The sequence below is a fragment of the Oncorhynchus mykiss genome, chromosome 10 (assembly GCF_057628025.1).
Source record: "Oncorhynchus mykiss isolate SJ-2025 chromosome 10, ASM5762802v1, whole genome shotgun sequence".
NCBI classification, from domain to species: domain Eukaryota; kingdom Metazoa; phylum Chordata; class Actinopteri; order Salmoniformes; family Salmonidae; genus Oncorhynchus; species Oncorhynchus mykiss.
The window spans coordinates 11149606-11163872 of NC_143031.1; positions in this window are offsets into that span (position 1 = coordinate 11149606).

The window sequence follows — 14267 nt, forward strand, 5'->3', positions numbered from 1 at the left end:
ATTTTTCCTTCCATTTGCTGCTAAACCGACCTTGTTTGAATGCTGCAGTGAGTACTTGACTTCTGTAACCTGACCAGGACAGTGTGTTGGGGAGGTCTTAAGAGGGCAATCAACCTTTGATTACAATGCCCCTATGTTCTGAATGACTCTTAACGTCATGAATTCATTTGCCTTCAGTAGAGATTTCCTATGGAAAAACAAATTCTGCTTTGGGTTTTTCTTCAGGTTGATGTACAGTGTAGACACACTTCTTCTGGGCATTTGCCAGAGAGTTATATTGTTATCATTTTAAAAGTAATTTGTACTTGTAACTTGTACTTAATGGGGAGGGGGAGACTGAGGTACTCACAACAGCCCACATCCTTTTGTGAGTACCTCAGAAGGAAAACTATATCACTGTACTGTATGGCAAGTAATTTGCAGTGGAGATTTAATCTGGGATACTTTTTGCCTTCTCAAACACCCATCCATTCACTTAATTAAGATGGCCAATAGTGGGTTCAATTGCAAAGTGGTTTGCTGTGGCAACCGATCTTGGCCAATATTGTACTGTCTACAATCAAGACCTTCAACCTGGTGATATGCTCAAATCAACGATGGCCTCTCCATTGGGATCACTGATGGCAAGTGAGGTTGAGCTAGGGGAATTAATGTTGTGTAAGAAGCTAGTGGAACATAGTGTTGTGAGGCTGATTCCAGCATCGGGTGTGTGTGTCCACGCAGGTTTTCACATTTAACATGATGGGCGCAAGCTGTGCAACTTTACATTCTAACCAGGAGACTCTGTGGCATTTTAACAGTCAAGGAAGTGGTTGACATTCAAAGCCAGTAACTATTCCTTCTGCTCTATTGACATCAAACATATAAACAGATAATAGATTGTGTAATTATGTGCTAGTCTCGTCTGATAATTGAATCCATTATGGTCTCTTCTGCAGCGAATCAGGGTAACTACCATTCTTCTAATAGAAATAAATGTAATAGAATAGTAAATCAAAGGAAAATATATTTATGTATTCCAATTAACGTTGCGATTTTTATTTCTGCAGTTCAATAACTATGTGTGCGTTTTAATGGAGATTCAATGTAAAACAAATGGTGCGATGCTCTCTACAGGATAAGAATAGACAAAGGCCAATGGATTTGTGAGTATAAATATTTTACCTAGATTAGTTTTTCTTTATACTCTAAGAAATTTAAACGTACAAACTTTTTTTTTTTTTTTTTTGTATTTTCAAAAGGGAAATAAATTTATATTTCTAGTTTTGATCCAACTTCTGTTTTACTGTGCTGCTGCTCATGTATGGGTTGGTTATTAATGGATTATATTGTATTAAAAAGATGATAGTTCATTATACATTACATATGCCTATGCTTAACAGACCTTTTTATACTTTTTAACAAATGATTAATGCTTTGATCACATTTGAGTTAACCTTATGCTATAGTCTTAGACCTTGTGGATAGATGTCTAATGGTAGCATTAACAAACCGCTGGATCACAATGAGAAAGAGACCGATCTCAATTTATTCCAATTCTCCCAAATGGCTACAGTAGACTAGAGAGGAGGCGGCAAGCGTGTTTGTCCTCTTTTCTTTCAATTCCTGATATGATTTTGGCTTGCTTTGTATGTAGTTGTTTGTAGTGTATGTGATGACAATGTTCTTAAATTGTGCACTATGCATGTCTTACTTGTTTTTTTTGAGTAAGACGGCGTGTTGCTTTAGTTTTCAGCTGTCTCGTGTCTGAGCAGAGCATTTTCATTGTATAAAGTCAGACTCTTATCCTGTCTCCATAACCCTATGGAGGTGTTCCTAGTGGTGATAGGCAGGTGGGGAATGAGTGGAGCTATTTCCTCTGACAATGGAGGAGCCACACGTGTGTAACGGAGAAAGACCTGTCTAATAATTGCTAGATGAGTATGTTCCTTTCCATCTTAGCTAACCAGTTGAATGCTTTGTTTTTTTGCTTTAAACTGTCATTCAAAGGACCTGCATTCTGCCATTTATTTATATATATATATATATATATATACCTTTTCCCATACACCCATAGTATCTATAGAAATTGAGAACTTAAAGTATGAACACCTGTATAGTTGATATTTCATGGGCTGTATATTGCCTATATAATTGCTTCAATGCTTAAAGGGGCGGGCACTCAGCAGTTGCTACCTTTTATAAATTAATGATACGTATCCATTGTTTCTTAAAGAATATAGCTTGTAAAAATGCCTCATGAGGTAAGTTCAACAGTCGTAACCCATCGGAAACCAAAATATAAGCTTTTTTTTTTTTTTTTACTCCAATGTTTGTAAACAAAGTAAATGTAAACGAACACTGTATAGCCTAAAAACAGTTTTAACCATCGTTTTTATATAACGCATGGTCAGTCCTTGCATCCATAGCTCTTTGAATTTGAGAGTGCCTACTGGTGCTTAGCGATGAAACTACGTTTTTGTATTTTTTTGTTATTAAACAACTTGACCGTCAGTTCAATTACTTGAATTCCATTTAGTTTGTTTTATTTGGGGGGTGGCCCAACTCGTTGTTTTTCTTGAGATAAATCATTCACGAGAGAAATCATGTCAGGAACTATGTGGGACACTTGGCTGAAGGGAGTTGTAGTTTTCATTAAGCAAACTTTCAACCTAGTTCAGCACAAGAACGTGGTAATTAACTACAATGACCATAATCCATTACGGCTGTTTTTTCCGTCTTGGACCGAGAGAGATATACAATTTACACCTGTTATGTTAGATACACACAGGCCACATGAGAGAGGAATGTACACAACACGACTACGAGGGAGATGGAGACATTTTGTGAAAGTATGCCTTATCTAATTTGAAAAACAAGTACAATTATTTCATCAGACAGCTCGGCAGCACGCTAGGCTAGCCTAGCTAAAAAAGGATGACTAGATAGTACAGTATGGGAAGCACAGGGAATGTTGTCTGGCTGCTACTGCCTGAGCAGAGAATAGGACTTTAAACAATGAAAAATAATGAAGTCCTCAAATAAAAACTAAGTCATATGCACATCTGAAATGTTTGATTTCAAAGTCATTTTCTTTTGATGTCATACCTAATGTGGACTTGATGGAGACAATGGAATATTTTCATTTTTTTTTAGCAATTGAATGTTCACAATTTTTGGCTTTGGAATTTCCATTAATAAGCTCTAAAATATTGTCATTATTTCATAAGGCATTTAATGTAAAAAAATAAATAAAAATGAAATAAAAAAAGATGTTATTTGTTAATAATCAAACTGAACTGACCTCAAAAAATCACTAATCGCGTAGCGCTAGTGTTACCATTATTACATCCCCATCCCCCAGTTTTTTTTCCAGAAACAGTGGTGAGGAGGACGATTTGCTATTGTTTCAACTGCTGATTGCCGGTTTTAAGCATTGCAGAAGCATTTCAAACGCATCCTTTTCGTATTATAACTTGCTCAACACCCTATATTGCTTGTGGAACTGCTCATACTCAAAGGTTATATGCTCAGTGCACTATAACCGTTTTATGTATTATATTGTTGGATAATTAAATGCAGAGAATATGCGTAGGGAATGACCATTGTGCATGAAAATCTCACTCATCTGATTAGGTTTGTTACTGGGTCAAAATGTACTGAGATATACAGGGTGCATCTTCACCCTGAGTTCAAGGATTTTGTAGGTGTCAAGGACTATGTCCACGTGGCATTTGAACTTAACAAGCATAGAGAGATTTGGTTTTGGATGTTGAACATATTCAGATCAAACTATTTTCCATTACTTACCCACTGTTTTTATGAAAACAAAATCGTACAAACAAAAGCATACCCACAACTCACTTGGTTTTACAAAATGTCAAACATTAATTTTAATACAATGCCTGCTAAACCAGGTGCCTTAAAAAAAATAAAAATTGAATCCAAACGTGATCTACTCCCTTCAAAGTCTTGATGTTTTGTACAGATACAAGATTTACTCTCTTTCTGCCCACTATGCCAAGAATTCTGACATTTTACTCTGTCTGGTGTTTTAACAGGGATCTCATGTACAAATGAAAATTGATGCTGCTTTGCCTCAGACAGTTTTCTCATCAGTGGAATGTAGTCTTCCTTCAAACGATTCAATTCAATATAAGGATATGTTCATACTCCAGATGTCCAGTGTAACATTGGGTGACAGAGACTATCCAAAGTGTGCTGCAATCATGATTCAGAGGAATTTGAACTTGTTTGTATGGTTGTCCTTATTTCTGTAAACTTTTTTTTATTTATTTTGTATTTGTGCTCAAAATCAGTCAATTGTTGCACACGTTTGAATTTTTAAAATCTTTTTTTGCCTTTTCTACTTAGACCTTAGACCTACTTGCCATACCATTTATTTTATATTTCATTTGAAATATTTCCTCTAGTTTACCTATAGAAATTATTTTAGATATTCATGATACCGCAGCGAGCTATATGTTCTTGCTGAATTACATTTATCAGACCCAGAGCATTCACCAATGGTGATTGATTTAGTTGAGTTTTCTATAGAACCGGTAGATCTGCTTTGCAAAAACTGTCAATTTACCAACCTATTGTGTCCCCTCAAAAATGATCAAGATAATTGTGCCTCTTTGGTCCTCATTTTCTACTGTTCCACAAACGGCTGAGTTTCATTTTACCCGGAGCAGTGTCACATGTACAAGCAGATGGCCTTTAGCAGCCTTTCTTCAATGAACAAACAAGGTTTGAAACAGTAACTCTTAATGACACATGTTGAGGTTTGCATTGTTCAACATAGATCTGTTAACCATGGAGTTCCAGGAAACAAAGCTCGGATGTCTGTAGTAATTACGCAGGAGCAGGCGGCGTTTTAAACGTGGCACGGCCTGTATAGCGCTTAAAGCAATGGTGATGGTGACGTGGTGGCTGCTGCACAAATCCAGGTTCCTTGATTTCGCCAGTTTGCTCCAAAGTGCCACCACACAGTTAAGATTGAAGGGGGCACTAATTGGAGAGTGTGTTTTAAAACAAAACAATGCAAACAGCTGATCGGACGCACCATTCGCCAGCCATGGTGCTGAATCTCAAAGACGTACTTGAACTTCCTCAAGAGCTGCCACTCGGGCCCTGTTGCTGTGTTGGAACGCTGCCTGAGGGGTGTTGCAACTCTTGACCAGTTCCCAGTGAACTTTGGACAGTGACTGACTTCTCTTTTAAGACCTGCTGTAGCCACTGCAGTGTCGGTGTCAGTAAGGCCTTGTCCTCAGTAATGGTGGTTGACGACCGTGTTTTTAAAAATGTAATTGAAGTGGATTGGCTGGTAGCTTTGATAGGATTATTATTATTATTATTTTGCTTCAGGAAAAGGCATAGAGATCGGTAAGGGTCACTAGGGCTGCTGGGCAGAGATCTCTCATCCCTTCACTGAAGTGTTGGAATATGTGTTCCTGCATAGTACACATGCAGACCAATTCAGTGATTACCAATGACATTGAGAAAACAGATATAACCCTCTTTCAAAGCACCATAAACACATCATATTCACACTGCAATGATTTACATTTTCCTTCCAAACTTGCCAAATTATTTTTTGGGGAAATCCATACAACTCCCAATGAGGACAATTTTTTTTTTTTAAAGATATCTCACCCATTCTTAAAACTACACAATTCATGCCCTTGATGTAATGCTTCTGATGTTGTATGGTATTTCAATAGATAATGTAGCATGGGAACTTTAAGTAGTTAGTACTGTGTGTGTACTCCCCAAGTGAAAAATATTTGTCACAGTAGGAAGGCTGTATTTCATTGCTAAGTGCTCTGTAATAAATCTCTTGGGTGATACTCAAACAAATCTGTATCCTGCTGAAACTAACAGTGACTTGATCCTATTAGAAATGTCTATATTTGTAGTTCACATGTATGCCTGTTCAAATTCAATAATATCTTGACAGTTCTATTTATGTTGTTTAAATGTTGTGCTGGGTTTATACTTTTGTCCTTCGATCTCTTTCTCTTTTTGTTTCCATTTTTTTTGGAGGCACAATTAGTTGGAGAACAGATAATGATCCTTGTAAATGTACAGATGTGATGTAGGTTGGATTCAGTTATGATTGATTGGAAAAATGTGTCTGCTTGTGTAATTGTGCCTCTCCTTCATTTTAGTTTAGTTTCAGTTTTTTTTTCATCATACTTTTTCTCACAGAATTGTATCAGCCAGGAGTTGGTACCACAGTTGTGGCTAGGTGGAGTACAGCTATGGACTGAAGTGACTTTACGTAGCAGGTTAGGATAATTTAATGTAGCAGGTTAAGGTTAGGAAAAGGGGAAAGGTTAGCAAAAATGCTACAGCTGACCCCGATGCGACTCGAACATGCAACTTTTGGTCCGTAGCTGTACTCCAATCTAGCCACAACCCAATTTTGCTTGTAACCATGATTCTATTGTCCAATTATATTGTTGATTTTAATATCAAAATAAAAACCTTTGAAAACCACTATTTGTCTTCTTTTACAACTGGTATGTTTTATTTGGGCTATCAGTTTACTTGTATGATTTAACACTGAAGCACATTCATGACCTATGTCTTCCATACTAGAAAGCATAGTTCAAATCCAGTCCAGACATATGACATAATATTGATGTTAGAGGCTGAATCATAGAAATTCAATCACATTCTAGTTCTATGAACCAACTGACCAACTGTACTGAAAAGCCAGTTCAAATAGCCCGGCAGCTTCACACAAACACTATCTCCTCTCAATATCTGTCCTTTTCTGATTTCTTGTCTTGTGTGGATGCCAGTAGCTGGTCAGAGTCAGCATGACATGACAATGTTTACCTGAAGCAAACAAAAGTCAAGTGGTTTATTATGTCACTCGCAGAAAGCTCTTACAATGGCTGAGATGCATGAGGACATCTACCGCTTGGGACTAGAAGTTTCTATCTGGTTCTATTTGAAGAAATGCAGATAGAAACTTATACTCACTAAACACAAATTATTCATGTGTTGGAACATGCCACTGGCTATCTGTAAATATACTGATTATTTATATATATATATATATATAATTATTTTTTTTTGCTTAAAAAGGAATTTGAAATTATTTATACTTTTACTTTAACTTTTGATACTTAAGTATATTTAAAACAAAGTATTTTACTGGGTGACTTTCACTTTTACTTGAGAAATGTTCTATTAAGTTATCTTTACTTTTACTCAAGTATGACAATTGGGTACTTTTTCCACGACTTCATCCCTGTGGAATGTTTTCAACACCTTGTAGAGTCCATGCCCTGACAAATTTGAGGCTGTTCTGAGGGCAAAAGGGGGTGCAACTCAATATTAGGAAGGTGTTCCTAATGTTTTGTACACTCCGTGTATGTGTTAACAGGGCTGAAAAGTGACTGGTTGGTAGCAGGACTATATAAATACTTATTGCAACATACTAATGGTCATATAATTATTAGCAATGAATCCTTAGGTACTGGTACTCAGCGTTCAACACCATAGTACCCTCAAAGCTCATCACTAAGCTAAGGATCCTGGGACTAAACACTTCCCTCTGCAACTGGATCCTGGACTTCCTGACGGGCCGCCCCCAGGTGGTAAGGGTAGGTAGCAACATATCTGCCACGCTGATCCTCAACACTGGAGCCCCCCCCAGGGGTTTGGCATGGGTCCTCAGATCCTCAAAAGGTTCAACAGCTGCAACATCAAGAGCATCGGTTGCATCACTGCCTGGTATGGCAACTGCTCGGCCTCTGACCGAAAGGCACTACAGAGGGTAGTGCGTATGGCCCAGTACATCACTGGGGTTAAGCTGCCTGCCATCCAGGACCTCTACACCAGGCGGTGTCAGAGGAAGGCCCTAAAAATTGTCAAAGACCCCAGCCACCCCAGTCATAGACTGTGCTCTCTACTACCGCATGGCAAGCGGTACCGGAGTGCCAAGTCTTGGACAAAAAGACTTCAACAGTTTTTACCCCCAAGCCATAAGACTCCTGAACTGGTATTTAAATGGTTACCCAGACTATTTGCATTGTGTGCCCCCCCCCCCCCCCCCCTCCAACCCCTCTTTTACGCTGCTGCTACTCTGTTTATCATATATGCATAGTCACTTTAACCATATCTACATGTACATGCTACCTCAATCAGCCCGACTAACCGGTGCCTGTATATAGCCTCACTACTGTATATAGCCTCGCTACTGTATATAGCCTCGCTACTGCTGTTTCTCACTGTCTTTTTACTGTTGTTTTTATTTCTTTACTTACCTATTGTTCACCTAATACCTTTTTTGCACTGTTGGTTAGAGCCTGTAAGTAAGAATTTCACTGTTGTATTAGGCGAACATGACAAAAACTTTGATTTGGAGTTGATTCTTATTATAACTCTACATTGTCAATGGATTTGGTCTTGTTTCCTATAATTACATAGGCCTATAGAACAATAGGATTTCTATTTTGCTATTCATGATTATTTTATTTAACTAGGCAAGTCAGTTTTTATTTACAATGACAGCCTACCAAAGGCAAAAGGCCTCCCTGCGGATAGGGGGGGGCTGGGATTAAAAATAAAAATATATAAATATAGGACAAAACACACACCACAACAAGAGAGACAACACAACACTACATAAAGAGAGACCTAAGACAACATAGCAAGGCAGCAACACATGACAACACAGCATGGTAGCAACACAACATAACAACAACATGGTAGCAACATAACAACAACATGGTAGCAGCACAAAACATGGTACAAACATTGTTGGGCACAGACAACAGCACAAAGGGCAAGAAGGTAGAGACAACAATACATCACACAAAGCAGCCACAACTGTCAGTCAGAGTGTCCATAATTGAGTCTTTGAATGAAGAGATTGAGATAAAACTGTCCAGTTTGAGTGTTTGTTGCAGTTCGTTCCAGTCGCTAGCTGCAGTGAACTGAAAAGTGCAGCGACCCAGGGATGTGTGTGCTTTGGGGACCTTTAACAGAGTGTGACTGGCAGAACGGGTGTTGTATGTGGAGGATGAGGGCTGTAGTAGATATCTCAGATAGGGGGGAGTGAGGCCTAGGAGAGTTTTATAAATAAGCATGAACCAGTGGGTCTTGCGACAGGTATACAGAGATGACCAGTTTACAGAGGAGTATGGAGTTCAGTGATGTGTCCTATAAGGAGCATTGGTGGCAAATCTGATGGCAGAATGGTACAGAACATCTAGCCACTTGAGAGCACTTTCACCTGACGATCTATAAATTACATATCCGTAATCTATCATGTGTAACGATATTCGTAGGTGGAAGAAGGTGAAGAGGACCAAGGTGCAGCGTGGTACGTGTTCATGGTAAATTGAATAAAGAAACTGAACACTAGAACAACAAAAACAAAAACAAAGCGGAACAAACAAAACAGTTCTGTCTGGTGCAGACACACAAAGACAGAAAACAACTACCCACAACCCATAGTGGGAAAACAGGCTGCCTAAGTATGGTTCTCAATCAGAGACAACGATAACCAGCTGCCTCTGATTGGGAACCATACCAGGCCTAAAAACATAGAAACACAACACCTAGTCATACAACATAGAATACCCACCCACATCACACCCTGACCAAACTAAAAATAGAAACATACAAAGCAATCTACGGTCAGGGCGTGACATCATGGGTAGGATGGTCATCTGAATCAGGTTTAGCAGCTGGGGTGAAAGAGGAGTGATTACAATAGAGGAAACCAAGTCTAGATTTAACTTTAGCCTGCAGCTTTGATATGTGCTGAGAGAAGGACAGTGTACCATCTAGTCATACTCCCAAGCAGTGACGGTTCTAGCTTGTATGACTCCCTGGGCTAACTGTCATTTTTATTCAGTCATTTGGAACAACACAAATAACTAATAAACATTTAAAACGATATAAATATTAAAAATATATACGAAAATAAGACTCATAAATATAAAAAAGAAGTCATAGAAACAAATAGTATATAAATATAAATGAAAAAGATAATTTAATTATTACACTATTACCCTATTGCTAACAAAAAATACACAAATAAAACTAAATTGCACAAATCCTATATCACACAAATACACAACTATAATAACACACTTATAAAGAAGATGATTATTACACTACTGCACTTCAAACAGGAAACACACAAACTAAATTGCACAACTACCATCTAAACCCTGACCTTTCTTGCCTTCCTTGATGCAAAGTCATCATCATCATAAGAAATCTGCCCAGCAATTGCATGGTTAATACTGATGACAGCAAGGCCACTAAGGTGTTCCTGTGACATGGTGGCCCTCAGGTAGGATTTGATGAGCTTCAGCTTTGAAAAGCTCCTCTCTGCTTCAGCTACGGTCACTGGAAGAGTAAGACAAATTCTGAGAGCAGTTCATAAATTTGGATACATTTCTGAGAGCTCCCTTTCGTGTATAAATATCAGCAGCTCAAACAGGGTTATGGTCTTCTATGGCAAGTCAGGCAAGTTCTTCATTTCCTGTGCAAGATCTCTGCCATCCAAGTCTGAGTGTTCTTTATAGTGCAGTGTCATACTAAAGGCCTCACAGTGTTCTGTCAGCTCCTCATTTGAGAGACTTTGGAAGGTTGACAGCACTCCAAACTTCTCTCCCACATTTTCCAATGTGGAAAATCTTTCCTGAAGGGCCGAGGTTGCAGCATCAACAACAACATTGAAAAATGTCACCTCCAGCTTCTTCAGGGCATCACTCAAAGGCTCATCAAATGATTTGTATGAAAAGTGCTGCTTTGTGGACCTCAGCCTTTTTTGTTGTTGTAGAACGGCCTCTACATTCATACCCTCGCAAATATCTTTGGCTGACGTTTGTGCTTTAGCAAGTATCCTTGGCTGACCATTGTACAGTCATAAAGCCTGTAGTTGCTGAGACCTCTCTCTGTCTTTCTGAGAAGACTGACTGCAACATACACATGCATACTGGGAGACTGCATTAGCTTGCTCACATGTTGGATATGGCTCAAGATGTCGTACCACACCATTGTACAGATGCTGAAGCGGTATGATCCCACCTCCTCTGACAAGGACTAGGCCTCAATCTTTATCACAGGGTCTTTGGTTTAATCCCTCACCTCAATCAGTGCCTCTCTCACTGCTGCTTCCTGATACCTCAGTGCCTCTCTCACTGCTGCTGCCTGATACCTCAGTGTCTCTCTCACCACTGCCTGATCCCACAGTGTCTCTCTCACTGCTGCTGCCTGATACCTCAGTGGCTCTCTCACCTCTGCTGCCTGATACCTCAGTGTCTCTCTCACTGCTGCTGCCTGATACCTCAGTGGCTCTCTCACCTCTGCTGCCTGATACCTCAGTGTCTCTCTCACCGCTGCCTGATACCTCAGTGTCTCTCTCACCTCTGCTGCCTGATACCTCAGTGTCTCTCTCACTGCTGCTGCCTGATACCTCAGTGCCTCTCTCACCGCTGCTGCCTGATACCTCAGTGTCTCTCTCACCTCTGCTGCCTGATACCTCAGTGGCTCTCTCACTGCTGCTGCCTGATACCTCAGTGTCTCTCTCACTGCTGCTGCCTGATACCTCAGTGCCTCTCTCACTGCTGCTGCCTGATACCTCAGTGCCTCTCTCACCGCTGCTGCCTGATACCTCAGTGTCTCTCTCACTTCTGCTGCCTGATACCTCAGTGTCTCTCTCACTTCTGCTGCCTGATACCTCAGTGTCTCTCTCACTGCTGCTGCCTGATATCTCAGTGTCTCTCTCACCGCTGCTGCCTGATACCTGTGTCTCTCTCACTGCTGCTGCCTGATACCTCAGTGTCTCTCTCACTGCTGCTGCCTGATACCTCAGTGTCTCTCTCACTGCTGCTTCCTGATACCTCAGTGTCTCTCTCACTGCTGCTGCCTGATACCTCAGTGTCTCTCTCACTGCTGCTGCCTGATACCTGTGTCTCTCTCACTGCTGCTGCCTGATACCTCAGTGTCTCTCTCACCTCTGCTGCCTGATACCTCAGTGTCTCTCTCACCGCTGCCTGATACCTCAGTGTCTCTCTCACTGCTGCTTCCTGATACCTCAGTGTCTCTCTCACTGCTGCTGCCTGATACCTGTGTCTCTCTCACTGCTGCTGCCTGATACCTCAGTGTCTCTCTCACTGCTGCTGCCTGATACCTCAGTGTCTCTCTCACTGCTGCTGCCTGATACCTCAGTGTCTCTCTCACCGCTGCCTGATACCTCAGTGCCTCTCTCACTGCTGCTGCCTGATACCTCAGTGTCTCTCTCACTGCTGCTGCCTGATATCTCAGTGCCTCTCTCACTGCTGCTGCCTGATACATCACCTGCCTCTGATTGAGAACCATACTAGACCGAAACATAGAAATCCCAAAATCATAGAAAAACAAACATAGACTGCCCACCCCAACTCACGCCCTGACTATACTAAATAACGACAAAACAAAGGAAATAAAGGTCAGAACGTGACAAGAGTAGTATTTCTGTGGCCCCTTAGTGCCAGATTTCTAATTGCCAGAGACTGCACAATAGCAGTCAGACGTGTCAACACCTCTCTCCATCTTATCCTCTCAGCCTCCATAAGTGCCATTTCATGCTTATCAATTGTTTTCCTTTTTTTTGATCCTCATTGCCAGTTCTTTCCATGTTTTCATGCAGTCTTGGTGTTCTGGGCTGCTGTCGTGTGAAGTCAGCAAAGAACTTGCATGTTTTCAGTCTGTCAGACCTGACTTTGCTAAATGCATTTTCTTCTTAGAAGCAGAAGAGGCTTTTGTTTCTTTAAAATAATACAACAACCAAATTCTAGAGATTTTTTTTACCACTCACCAAGGTCTTCCTGAAATACTGGTGGTGGCAACTTCCATCACTCTCATTCCTTGGGAAAACAAAGTTAGGTGGTACCTCACTCGGTCCTCTGCAAACTAGTTGTGTCCAAATTCTGTCAGTCAGAGAACAGAAGGCCAGTCAGCAGGGTCTGTAGACAGTGGTTTATCCTCAGCAGCAGGGTCTGTAGACAGTGGTTCATCCTCAGCAGCAGGGTCTGTAGACAGTGGTTCATCCTCAGCAGCAGGGTCTGTAGACAGTGGTTCATCCTCAGCAGCAGGGTCTGTAGACAGTGGTTCAACCTCAGCAGCAGGGTCTGTAGACAGTGGTTCATCCTCAGCAGCAGGGTCTGTAGACAGTGGTTCATCCTCAGCAGCAGGGTCTGTAGACAGTGATTCATCCTCAGCAGCAGGGTCTGTAGACAGTGGTTCATCCTTCATCCTCAGCAGCAGGGTCTGTAGACAGTGATTCATCCTCAGCAGCAGGGTCTGTAGACAGTGGTTCATCCTCAGCAGCAGGATTTGTTGGGGATGCTGCTACAGGCATTTCTAATGGCGAGCATATGGGCATTAGTTTAAACACGTTATTCACCACATTTATAGTGGTGGATCATCCCACATACATACCCAGTAATAATAAAATCATCATTGTTACCTACAATATGGAAACTTAAAACTTTGCAAGAGGAAATGATTTATTTTGTTTATGTTATGCAGGAATGCGCGTACCCCCCCCCCCCCCCCCCACACACACACACGTGCGCGTACCCCCCCCCCCTCCCCCACACACACACACACACATGTGCGTGCACCCCCCACCCCCCCCCACCCCCACACACACCTGAAGAATCCTGCTGGGTAGAAGTGGAAGCAAATGGGTCTTCATCCTCATCCTCAGGCTCAGACAAAATTTGTGAAGACACCTGTGTGGCTGAGGAGGTGGACGGCTCCTCATTCTGAGGTGCCGAGATAATTTCTGAAGAGGCCTGTGTGGCTGAGGAGGTAGATGGCTCTTCATCCTGGCCAGTGCCAGAGGGTGCTCCAAAATATTTCAGAAGTACCCCTGAATTTGCATTGAAATACAGTATTTGAGTCTGACACCCTAAATACATTTGTTGCACAATTAAATATGTCATTATGAACAATTTATCAAACTTTCAGATAGGAACCAAATGAACCATACAAACTTATTGGCTAATTCTAGGCATTAGACACCCCAAAATACTCAATATATCACAAAAGGTACAAAATATAAGCATAATATAGACGTCTTTTTAGTTAGCCCCCTTACTGAGCTCAGGACCTAGTCAATACCATCACAGAAAACCTTTATGTCACCTCAGTGAAAGTTAACCAAATCAATAATGTGCTGGTTAGGTTTTAATCGTTTTGCTGCAGGCTACACACATTATCATGTGAAATGATATCCAATGTTATGTAAGCTAGTTGGACAG